The sequence below is a fragment of the Delphinapterus leucas genome, chromosome 7 (assembly GCF_059928025.1).
Source record: "Delphinapterus leucas isolate spDelLeu-1000000601 "Yukka" chromosome 7, BTC_Dleu_Yukka2, whole genome shotgun sequence".
Classification (NCBI taxonomy): domain Eukaryota; kingdom Metazoa; phylum Chordata; class Mammalia; order Artiodactyla; family Monodontidae; genus Delphinapterus; species Delphinapterus leucas.
Genome location: NC_143135.1, coordinates 74,161,966 through 74,175,855, shown reverse-complemented (window position 1 = coordinate 74,175,855; position 13,890 = coordinate 74,161,966).

Here is a 13,890-nt window from a genome sequence, read left to right as displayed (position 1 = left end):
ACTGTGTCTTCTAAATGTAACTATCAGCATAAGCAGTGCTCAGTGAATATGAACTTTGACCTGTAAAATGAGAACACATTTAAAAATGCTTTTAAAATAGTTTCATAGGGTTTATTGCACCCTTCTGTTGTGTTTATTACTGTTATCATCATTGTCATCATCATCATTGATATTATTTTCTGAGTTTTTAATGGCCAATTAATGATGTTGGTATTAATAGTTCATAACCAAAAATATATGAATAATGTTAGATATTTATTTGGGGATAATACCGTTTCTTTCTTCCTTTGATAACATATTCCTTTAACCTTCTAATTTATTTTTCTTGATATAGCATTAGAACACATAATTTTACAGTAAAAGTAGCAGTACTAGTGGTAAATGGATAAAAAATAGTTTTTAAGACTCTTAGAATTATATTTATCCTCTTCCAGGTATTGCTGAATTCTTTAGTATTGATTTAGGTTGAAAAAATTTTCATTTGTAATAATCTTTTTTCTTTCATTCTTAAATTTTACATTCTGCATGTTTCTATGTAGATTGAACAGTACAAATGGGAAATAAAACATAAACCAGCTATTTTTTTTTCTTGTATCAGTGACTTCTCTAAAAAATAAATAAATTGAGAAGAAAGTTAAATTCTTGGCTAAAACTATCAAATTTCTAATTTAAAATTTTAATTATTAGTAATTTTTCTGACTCCTAATGGAGTATAACTGCACTTTCTGAATTTTCATACCATGTATCTAAAGGTAAAAGAATTGGGTCTACACTGCTGCTACACTTAACCCATCCCTACATCCAGAAGGAAAGTAAACATCTATCTAAAAAGGAAGTAACACCTAGGGACTTCCCTGGTGGTGCAGTAGTTAAGAATCTGCCTGCCAATGCAGGGGACACGGGTTCGAGCCCTGGTCCAGGAAGATCTCACATGCCGTGGAGCAACTAAGCCCATGAGCCACAACTACTGAGCCTGCGTGCCACAACTACTGAAGCCAGTGCACCTCAAATACATGCTCCACAACAAGAGAAGCCACCGCAATGAGAAGCTGTGCACTGAAATGAAGAGTAAACCCCACTCGCTGCAACTAAAGAAAGCCCACACATAACAATGAAGACCTAACACAGCCCAAAAAGTAATTTTAAATAAATAAATAAATAAAAAAAGGAAGTAACACCTAAATATTGGTATATAAGAAAATTTGAATTTGTATATGTTGAAAAAATTCATTTTAAATAACTAGCCTGAATTTCAGTATTACTTTTCATTGACTGAGGCAACTATGTTTTTTGGCTTCTGTGTAAGCCCCAAACCAAACTAATGTTCTATTTTACACTTCATTATTCTAGTAGAAATATTATATTCCAATCTTTGAAGTGCAAAACAATTTTGGTTTAAAGAAATTGGACAGTAGAATAAATGACAAGAATTCTGGGAAGTCACTGTGATTCAGAATCAGTAGGATATGTGTTAGGAGAGACACAGGATTGAGATTAGGTAGGAATAGAAAAATCTAAGGAGTGTAGGAAATCTTAATCAGAAACTTTGCCAGTACCAAGTGTCAATCCATCTAAATTTATGGACCACAACAGATCTCTTCACCGTGGTATATGAAACTGCTGGAAAAGTAGATCAAGGTTTATTAAAGAGGGAGACTATTCCAAGTACAATGAAAAACAAGAAAATCTAATGTAGTTAGCACTTCAATATGTGAATAGTTTCTTACAAACTTTTAATTTTAGTGTAGTTTCAAATGTCACCTAATCAGTTTGGTTAGCATTCAGACGGAAATGTTGAGTTAGCCGCCATATTGAAATAAAGTGGTAATTACAAAGAAACTGAAGAACATTTTACTGCCAATAAAGGCTGGGTTCATCATTTCAGAAGTCTGAGCTTGCATAGTGATTTTTATTATCTGTACAAAGTGAGGACTGCCTGTATATTGAAAAGTTGAAATGCATAATCATTCAATTTAAACTAATTGATGTTTATAGATTAATCCACCTCAAAACAGCAGATTACACATTCAGTTCAAGTGCACACAAAGAATTTACCAAGACAGACCATATTCTGGGCAATACAACAATCTTGATGTGTTTAAAAGGATTCAAGTCATGCAATGTATGACTGACCTTAATGGAATTAATGTGAAGTTCACAACAGAATTAATTATGAAAAAACTTAATATTACAAAACCAAATAACATGCATCCAAATAGCCTATGGATCAAAAAGAAGTCAAAATGAAACTACAAAATATTTTGAGGTTGTAGAGGGATGGGAATGTTTATAGATTCCTGGTGGGATGTAAATGGATAAAACCATTTGGGATAATGGGTTGTCAATTTCTTAAATAGTTACACATAGATCTACCATAAGGGCCAGCCATTCAATCCTCTGTATTTGCCCGAGATCACACATGTCCATGCAGATTTGCACATGAATATTTATATTTGCTTTATTTGTAGTGGCCCGAAACTGGAAGCAACCAAGTGTCCATCAGCAAGTGAATGGATAAACAGATGTGTAAATCCATGTCATAGAATACTGTCTAGCTTACAAAGGAATGATCTATTGGTACAGAAAGTACCACCAGTGAACCGCAAAATAATTATTCTAAGTGAAATAAACAAGACAAAAAGAACATATACTCTCATTCAATTTATATAAAATTCTAGAAATGATAAATTAACATATAGAAATATCAGATCAAGTTTTGCTTTGGGATGATGGCGTGTGGGTAAGATGAGCAGCAGGAAGTAATTACCACAGGAAATGGAAATATTTGAGGATGATATATATGTTTATAATCTTTACTGTGACAATGATTTCATGATTGTGTGTGTATGTAAAAACATATCATATTGCACACTTTAAATAAATGTAGCTTATTGTATTTCAATTACAACTCAAAATTGTTTTTAGAAAGGAAAAGAAATGTAGGTTTTTCTAATTGCTATATTTACTACAGGAGAATAATATGCATGCTACTAGCCAACACCCAAAATATCATGCTTAATTCCATGAATTTCACAGGGAACTTTCACAGAAAAAATGTCTAAGCTGGTTTTTGAAAGACTAGGCAAAGTGTTTGGTATAGAAAGGATATTTTATTTGGAGCTGCCCAGAATTGAGGGAAGCCATGGTTACTTAATAAATATTCAAAAATTAGAGATGGACAAGAAAAATGTAAAACTATTTGCTTCTATAAAGTCCTTAAGTAAGGGGGAACTTACACTGGGTGGCATAAACAACTTCAAAGTAGTAGCCAATAGGTGGAAACAGACAGAAAATTTTCTAGATATAATCATGCAAAAAAAAGAGGGCCACCATTTTTTCACCATTTTCCATTCTCTACAAGGCTTTGGACAGGGTATTTAAAAATGATCAAAGGAGCCAACTTCACTGTTTATGATTTGCCACAGGATGTGGAGATATCTGTGGCTTCCACAGAAACTAAAAATGATGGCCAATACTAAGATCTTGGAGATATTACCAGGATATTACCAAGGAGATATGCTATAACTATGGGAAGTACATTTATAGAAAGAGATTTTGAACTAGCAAAATTTTGTGAGTTGCATACTAAACTTTCTAAATGATTAAAAATGTTTATTGCTGTCAATTCTTACATCTCTCTGGTAAGATCACTTTTCACTTTTTTCATGTATACTGGAATGAAATGTTTATTATTATTATTATGAATATCAGAATGCAAATAGTTGGATTACATATTAAAATTTCATATCTATATATTCATATACATACAAATATAATATATATAATGTAAAATAAACAATATTTTACAAAAGTTGTATCTGTTACAATATATACATACAGATTCTTATGCATTTGCAAGTACATATGTAAATATATATTTTAATATAAGATCTCAGATATGAGTGTACATAGATGTACAACTTACTGTGAATATTCACCCAGACATAAGAAAAAAGACATCAGAACTATGAAATTTTGAACAGAAAACTGTACCAATAAAATAAGCACATTATCACCATGGTTGTAGTCTAAGAATAGCACGGGGAATCATTAACAAATGATTCCACTCATTCAAAAGTGTTTTTCTTTATTTTTTAGTATCTATTTCAAAATCTCATTTGCATGCATTTCATTAAAATGTAATATTTTTTATTCATCTTGAGAGCCCTGAAGACTATTCATATATTTGTGAGCTCTAAGGAAAGCAGAAAAAATAAATGTAATATAAACTATCACACAAAAATAAGTAAAATTTTTATTTCAATCTTCTACTTCCTGTCATATTTTGTTTTGGCAGACCACCTGTTTCTCACAGTACCAGAAATGTATTATCTAAAGCTATTGTCTCAATAAAGTCAAGAGCTTCAAGGTGAACTAGATTTCTCAAACTAGGGAAAGAGGTGGAGGTGACAGCTTAGACTAATAATAAAGGAGATGTGAAATTTAGCAGCTAAATTGTATAGAATCACAGACATCTAAGAAACATCTTCCTACACTCCTATAAGCAAACACGCACATATTTTACTTAAGTGAACATGTATTTTCTTCATAACTATGGCACTAAAAATAAGTCTATGACTTTCCCTAAAACTAGTTTGATTTCTTTTAACTTGAAGTTTTCTCCTTCCAGAATATTTAGAAATATCATTTCCATTGAGAAAGGTCACCATAAAGAAGTTTTGACCATTAACTGATCTGAGGTGACTCCCCAGTGAACAATCCTAAAGAGGAGTGTTTTATTTTTATATTCTATTTGACTCGGTCCTTTGTTTAATTCTAATTATAAAATATGATAACATCCAATAAATTTTTAAGTTCCTACTAATCACTATCTGACTATAAAAATGGGATGTGGAGAGAGGGGAAGATGGCGGAAGAGTAAGACACAGAGATCACTTTCCTCCCCACAGATACACCAGAAATACATCTACACATAGAACAACTCCTACAGAACACCTACTGAACACAGGCAGAAGACCTCAGACCTCCCAAAAGGCAAGAAACTCCCCACGTACCTGGGTAGGGCGAAATAAAAAAGAATAAACAGAGACAAAAGAATAGGAAAGGGACCTGCACCAGTAAGAGGGAGCTGTAAAGGAGGAAAGGTTTCCACACACTAGGAAGCCCTTTCGCAGGTGGAGACTGAGGGTGATGGAGGAGGGGAGCTTCGGAGCCGTGGAGGAGAGCACAGCAACAGGGGTGTAGAGGGCAAAGTGGAGAGATTTCCACACAGAGGATCAGTGCCGACCAGCACTCACCAGCCCGAGAGGGAGAGGCTTGTCTGCTTACCAGTCAGGGTGGGCGGTGCTGGGAGCTGAGGCTCGGGCTTTGGTCAGAGTGCAGGGAGAGGACTGGAGGAGTGAACACAGCCTGAAGGGGTTAGTGCACCACAGCTAGCCTAGGCAGGAGGGAGTCCAGAGAAAAGTCTGGACCTGCCAAAGAGGCAAGAGACTTTTTCTTCCCTCTTTGTTTCCTGGTGCGCGAGGAGAGGGAATTAAGAGTGCTGCTTAAAGGAGCTACAGAGACTGGCGTGAGCTGCGGCCAACAGAGCGGACCCCAGAGACAGACATGAGACGCTAACGCTGCTGCTGCTGCCACCAAGAAGCCTGTGTGTGAGCACAGGTCACTATCCACACCCCCCATCCGGGGAGCCTGTGCAGCCCGCCACTGCCAGGGTCCCGGGATCCAGAGACAACATTCCGGGGAGAACACATGGCACGCCTCAGGTTGGTGCAACATCATGCCGGCCTCTGCTGCGGCAGGCTTGAACCGCACTCCGTACCCCTCCCTCCCCCCGGAATGAGTGAGCCAGAGCCCCCAAATCAGTGGCTCCTTTAACCCCATCCTGTTTGAGCGAAGAACAGACACCCTCCGGCGACCTACACACAGAGGTGGGGCCAAATCCAAAGCTGAACCCTGGGAGCTGTGCGAAAAAAGAAGAGAGAGGGAAATCTCTCCCAACAGCCTCAGGAGCAGCGGATTAAATCTCCACAATCAACTTGATGTACCCTGCATCTGTGGAATACCTGAATAGACAACAAATCATCCCAAATTGAGGAGGTGGACTTTGAGAGCAAGATTTATGATTTTTTCCCCTTTTCCTCTTTTTGTGAGTGTGTATATGATTGCTTCTGTGTGAGATTTTGTCTGTATAGCTTTGTTATCACCATTTGTCCTGGATTCTATCCGTCCGTTGTTTTATTACGTTAATTTTTTTTCTTAATAACTATTTTTTAAAATTTTAATAACTTTATTTTATTTTACCTTACTTTATTTTATTTTCTTTTATCCTCTTTCTTTCTTTCTTTCTTTCTACTTTTTCTCCCTTTTATTCTGAGCCTTGTGGATGAAAGGCTCTTGGTGCTGCAGCCAGGAGTCAGTGCTTTGCCTCTGAGGTGGGAGAGCCAAATTCAGGACACTGGCCCACAAGAGACCTCCCAGCTCCACATAATATCAAATGGTGAATATCTCCCAGAGATCTCCATCTCAACACCAACACCCAGCTGCATTCAATGGCCAGCAAGCTACAGTGCTAGACACCCTATGCCAAAAAACTAGCAAGACAGGAAAACAACCCCACCCATTAGCAGAGACGCTGCCTAAAATCACACCACCAGACCTGGACTTGCCCACCAGAAAGACAAGATCCAGCCTCATCCACCAGAGCACAGGCACTAGTCTCCTCCACGAGGAAGCCTACACAACCCACTAAACCAACCATAGGCACTGTGGACAGACACCAGAAACAACGGGAACTATGAACCTGCAGTCTGCAAAAAGGAGACCCCAAAGACAGTAAGATAAGCAAAATGAGAAGACAGAAAAAGACACAGCAGATGAAGGAGCAAGATAAAAAACACCAGATCAAACAAATGAAGAGGAAATAGGCAATCTACCTGAAAAAAATTCAGAATAATGATAGTAAAGATGATCCAAAATCCTGGAAATAGAATAGACAAAATGCAAGAAACATTTAACAAGGACCTATAAGAAGTAAAGATGAAACAAACAACAATGAATAACAAAATAAATGAAATTAAAAATACTCTAGAAGGGATCAATAGCAGAATAACTGAGGCAGAAGAACAGATAAGTGACCTGGAAGGTAAAATAGTGGAAATAACTACTGCAGAGCAGAATAAAGAAAAAAGAATGAAAAGAACTGAGGACAGTCTCAGAGACCTCTGGGACAACATTAAAAGCACCAACATTCGAATTATAGGGGTTCCAGAAGAAGAGAAAAAGAAAGGGACTGAGAAAATATTTGAAGAGATTATAGTTGAAAACTTCCCTAATATGGGAAAGGAAATAGTTAATCAAGCCCAGGAAGCACAGAGAGTCCCATACAGGATAAATGTAAGGAGAAACACACAAAGACACATATTAATCAAACTGTCAAAAATTAAATACAAAGAAAATGTATTAAAAGCAGCAAGGGAAAATCAACAAATAACACACAAGGGAATCCCCATAAGGTTAACAGCTGATTTTTCAGCAGAATCTCTGCAAGCCAGAAGGGACTGGCAGGACATACTGAAAGTGATGAAGGAGAAAAACCTACAACCAAGATTACTCTACCCAGCAAGGACTCATTCAGATTTGATGGAGAAATTAAAACCTTTATAGACAAGCAAAAGCGGAGAGAGTTCAGCACCGCAAAACCAGCTTTACAACAAATGCTAAAGGAAATTCTCTAGGCAGGAAACACAAGAGAAGGAAAAGACCTATAATCACAAACCCAGAACAATTAAGAAAATGGGAATAGGAACATACATATCGATAATTACCTTAACTTTAAATGGATTAAATACTCACACCAAAAGACACAGACTGGCTGAATGGATACAAAATCAAGACCCATATATATGCTGTCTACAAGAGACCTACTTCAGACCTAGAGACACATACAGACTGAAAGTGAGGGGATGGAAAAAGATATTCCATGCAAATGGAAACCAAAAGAAAGCTGGAGTAGCAATTCTCATATCAGACAAAATAGGCTTTAAAATAAAGACTATTTCAAGAGACAAAGAAGGACACTACATAATGATCAAGGGATTGAACCAAGAAGAAGATATAAAAATTGTAAATATTTATGCACCTAACATAGGAGCACCACTATACATAAGGGAAATACTAACAGCAATAAAAGGGGAAATTGACAGTAACACATTCATAGTAGGGGGCTTTAACACTCCACTTTCACCAATGGACAGATCATCCAAAATGAAAACAAGTAAAGAAACACAAGCTTTAAATGATACATTAAACAAGACGGACTTAATTGATATTTAAAGGATATTCCATCCAAAAACAACAGAATACACATTTTTTCTCAAGTGCTCATGGAACATTCTCCAGGATAGATCCTATCTTGGGTCGCAAATCAAGCCTTGGTAAATTTAAGAAAACCGAAATTTTATCAAGTATCTTTTCCAACCACAACACTATGAGACTAGATATCAATTATAGGAAAAGATCTGTAAAAAATACAAACACATGGAGGCTAAACAATACACTACTTACTGACTAAGTGGTCAGTGAAGAAATCAAAGAGGAAATCAAAAAATACCTAGAAACAAATGACAATGGAGACACGACAACCCAAAACCTATGGGATGCAGCAAAAGCCATCCTAAGAGGGAAGTTTATAGCAATACAACACTACCTTAAGAAACAGGAAACATCTCGAATAAACAACCTAACCTTGCACTTAAAGCAATTAGAGAAAGTAGAACAAAAATATCACAAAGTTAGCAGAAGGAAAGAAATCATAAAGATCAGATCAGAAATAAATGAAAAAGAAATGAAGGAAACCAGAGCAAAGATCAATAAAACTAAAAGCTGTTTCTTTGAGAAGATAAACAAAATTGATGAACCATTAGCCAGACTCATCAAGAGAAAAAGGGAGAAGACTCAAATCAATAGAATTAGAAATGAAAAAGGAGAAATAACAATGGACACTGCAGAAATACAAAAGATCATGAGAGATAACTATAAGCAACACTATGCCAATAAAATGGACAATCTGGAAGAAATGGAAAAATTCTTAGAAATGCACAACCTGCTGAGACTTAACCAGGAAGAAATAGAAAATATGAACAGACCAATCACAAGCACTGAAATTGAAGCTGTGATTAAAAGTCTTCCAACAAACAAAAGTCCAGGACCAGATGGCTTCACAGACGAATTCTATCCAACATTTAGAGAAGAGCTAACACCTATCCTTCTCAAACTCTTCCAAAATATAGCAGAGGGATGAACAATCCCAAACTCATTCTACGAGGCCACCATCACCCTGATACCAAAACCAGACAAAGATTTCAAAAAGAAAGAAAAGTACAGGCCAATATCACTGATGAACATAGATGCAAACATCCTCAAAAAAATACTAGCAAACAGAATCCAACAGCAAATTAAAAGGATCATACACCATGATCAAGGGGGGTTTATCCCAGGAATGTAAGGATTCTTCAAACACACAAATCAATCAACGTGATACACCATATTAACAAATTGAAGGAGAAAAACCATATGATCTACTCAACAGATGCAGAGAAATCTTTCAACAAAATTCACCACCCATTTATGATAAAAATCCTCCAGATAGTAAGCATAGAGGGAACTTTCCTCAATATAATAAAGGCCATATATGACAAACTCACAGCCAACATCGTCCTCAATGGTGAAAAACTGAAACCATTTCCACTAGGATCAGGAACAAGACAAGGTTGCCCACTCTCACCACTCTTATACAACATAGTTTTGGAAGTTTTAGCCACAGCAATCAGAGGAGAAAAGGAAATAAAAGGAATTCAAATCAGAAAAGAGTAAAGTTGTCACTGTTTGCAGATGACATGATATAGGGAATCCTAAAGATGCTACCAGAAAACTACTAGAGCTAATCAGTGAATTTGGTAAAGTAGCAGGATACAAAATTAATGCACAGAAATCTCTTGCATTCTTATATGCTAATGATGAAAAATCTGAAAGTGAAATCAAGAAAACACTCCCATTTACCACTGCAACAAAAAGAATAATATATCTAGGAATAAACCTACCTAAGGAAACAAAAGACCTGTATGCAGAAAATTATAAGACACTGATGAAAGAAATTAAAAATGATACAAATAGATGGAGAGATATACCATGTTCTTGGATTGGAAGAATCAACATTGTGAAAATGACTCTACTACCCAAAGCAAACTATAGATTCAATGCAATCCCTATCAAACTATCACTGGCATTTTTCACAGAACTAGAACAAAAAAATTCGCAATTTGTATGGAAACACAAAAGACCCTGAGTAGCCAAAGCAATCTTGAGAAAGAAAAAATGGAGCTGGAGGAATCAGACTCCATGACTTCAGACTATACTACAAAGCTACAGTAATCAAGACAGTATGGTACTGGCACAAACACAGTAATATAGATCAATGGAACAGGATAGAAAACCTAGAGATAAGCCCACACACATATGGTCACCTTATCTTTGATAAAGGAGGCAGGAATGTACAGTGGAGAAAGGACAGCCTCTTCACTAAGTGGTGCTTGGAAAACTGTACAGGTACATGTAAAAGTATGAGATTAGATCACTCCCTAACACCATAAACTCAAAATGGATTAAAGACCTAAATGTAAGGCCAGAAACTATCAAACTCTTAGAGGAAACCATAGGCAGAACACTCTATGACATAAATCACAGCAAGATCCTTTTTGACCCACATCCTAGAGAAATGGAAATAAAAACAAAAACAAATAAATGGAACCTAATGAAACTTCAAAGCTTTTGCACAGCAAAGGAAACTGTAAACAAGACCAAAAGACAACCCTCAGAATAGGAGAAAATATGTGCAAATGAAGCAATTGACAAAGGAGTAATCTCCAAAACATATAAGCAGCTCATGCAACTCAGTATCAAAAAAACAAACAACCCAATCAAAAAATGGGTAGAAGACGTGAATAGACATTTCTCCATAGAATATATACAGATTGCCAGCAAACACATGATAGAATGCTCAACATCATTAATCATTAGACAAATGGAACTCAAAACTACAATGAGATATCATCTCACACCGGTCAGAATAGCCATCATCAAAAAATCTAGAAACAGTAAATGCTGGAGAGGGTGTGGAGAAAAGGGAACACTCTTGCACTGCTGGTGGGAATGTGAATTGGTGCAGCCACTATGGAGAACAGTATGGAGGTTCCTTAAAAAACTAGAAATAGAACTGCCATATGACACAGCAATCCCACTATTGGGCATAGACCCTGAAAAAAACATAATTCAAAAAGAGTCACGTACCAAAATATTCATTGCAGCTCTATCTACAATAGCCAGGAGATGGAAACAACCTAAGTGTCCATCATCGGATGAATGGATAAAGATGTGGCACATATATACAATGGAATATTACTCAGCCATAAAAATAAATGAAATTGAGCTATTTGTAATGAGGTGGATGGACCTGGAGTCTGTCATACAGAGTGAAGTAAGTAAGAAAGAGAAACACAAATACCATATGCTTACACATATATATGGAATTAAAGAAAAAAAAATGTCATGAAGAACCTAGGTGTAAGACAGGAATAAAGACACAGACCTACTAGGGAATGGACTTGAGGTTATGGGGAGGGGGAAGGGTAAGCTGTGACAAAGCAAGAGAGTGGCATGTACATATATACACTACCAAACGTAAAATAGATAGCTAGTGGGAAGTAGCCACATAGCACAGGGAGATCAGCTCGTTGCTTTGTGACCACCTAGGGGGGAGGGATAGGGAGGGTGGGAGGGAGGGAGATGCAAAAGGGAAGAGATATGGGATCATATGTATATGTATAACTGATTCACTTTGTTATAAAGCAGAAAGTAACATACCATTGTAAAGCAATTATACTCCAATAAAGATGTAAAAAAAAAAAACAAGACCCAACACAGCCAAAAATAAATAAATTAATTAAATAATTAATTTTTTAAAAAAGGGATGCTATTCAGTATACGCAGTGGCATAATTTGTTATGTTTGCAGATCATTTATTCAAATATAATAAGTGAGGAATCAGACTGTAATCCCACCAGAAGTCTTAAACGTTAATTATTTACAATAATGAGTGCTGTTTCTCATAGGTCAATTTGTGTTTTTATCCCCCCAGAGATTGATAATGATAGATAATAATCCTTTTACTCTATTAAATGAGCAAATATGAATTGTGATTTAATTCATTATAAGACAATAATAATTGATTGAATTAACTCTTGGGTGTTCTTTTGATTGTTTTTGTACATATGTATTATATTGGTGTGTGCGAATACCGACATTTTATTTACTTGGTTGTTTTTGTTGTCTGTCATTCTATCCCCTCAAACCTAAGGATTATACATTATGTCCTACTTTTTGAATGTGACATGCCCATTCATGTAGTTCCATAACTTTGTTCATGCTTTTCCCTCTGTATAGAATACCCTTATCTCCTCCAATATTTAAAAGTGTATTCATATTTCAAAGCCCAGCACAAGTGTTATCTCCATTGGGAAGCCTTCAAAACTCTACTGGTATTGACTTGATCCCTTCCTTGAGGATATATTTAAAACACACTATATTTGTTCATATACCTCTTATAATATTGTTTATACTTTGATTTTATCTATAAAAGTAGTTTTAAGTCAACCTTAGAAGTAAAATCACTTAATTTATTTTTTAGTAAATGAGAATTAAGATTCTTTTTTTCTTTGCCTCTTTTGTTGTATTATATCATTATTTCAAATAACACTAGTTTTTTTGTTATTGTTGTTTGTGCTTGCTTTCATAAACCATATTTTAGACTGTTAGGTCATAGTGTAAGAGAAAAAGCAAAGAAAAATTTCTGGCCTGAGTTATGTTAACTCAACCAAACTTTATAACTTTACTGAGTACATATCTAAGCTAGTTTCACACACAGTTCTTCTTTCAATACCTATAAACCAATTAAGCATTGTGATCCTTAGTTTCCAGATCATGTGATTGAGGTAGATAATATTAAGAAATTTGGTCTAAGTCATTCAGATGTAAGTGGCAAAGGCAAGAGTCAAGTAGGTTTCATTAAATCACAACTGGAGTAAAAATAGAGTTATAAATAGCTATACTATTGTATCTAGCTATTGTATCATCTTCAACTATATTTAAGTTACAGTTTTTATTTTTTTTTAATTTACCTGAAAGTTAAATTTGCTAAGAGGAAAATTAAAGCAAGTTTTGCACTTACTGAAGTAATACACCCTCCTCCCCACCTACATATTCAAATAAACTCTGATGGCTTAATATGTGCCCCAAGAATATATATCTATACCTTGTTTCCTGTATTCTTGAAATGGACATCATTTTATAGATCATACTCTGACAGCACTTAAATAGTTAATGCATGACTTGATATTATAATCTGTCAAGTTATAAAATCTTTAAAAAAAAGACTATAACATATTTAATTATCATAACTGGAATTGCTTAATTATTTTAAAGTGAGGTTGGTTTTTGGTCTTTCTCTAAGTGATAGTGCCAGAGTAAAGGGATAAAGTAGGCGATTAAATAGTTATTCCTTCTAAGGGATCGTAAGTTAAAAAAAAAAAAAAATTATGGGAGACCCCTGTAAGTTAATGAGACTCAAGAAAGCAGGCTCTCCTAACAACAAAACCAGGCAGGCTTGCTTAACATCAAAACCATGCAACAGAAGCATGAGACATGCCCCAAAATAATAAAGCAATGGTGGAGCAAGACCCATATGCTGCCCAGTGAGGTCAGTAAGTCAGTATTCCTAGGACATGTTCCTCTGCTTACACTAAAAACAAAAATACAAGAAAAAGGTAACATACTAAAACCTGAAATGATTTACCATATTTTAGTATATGTTACTGC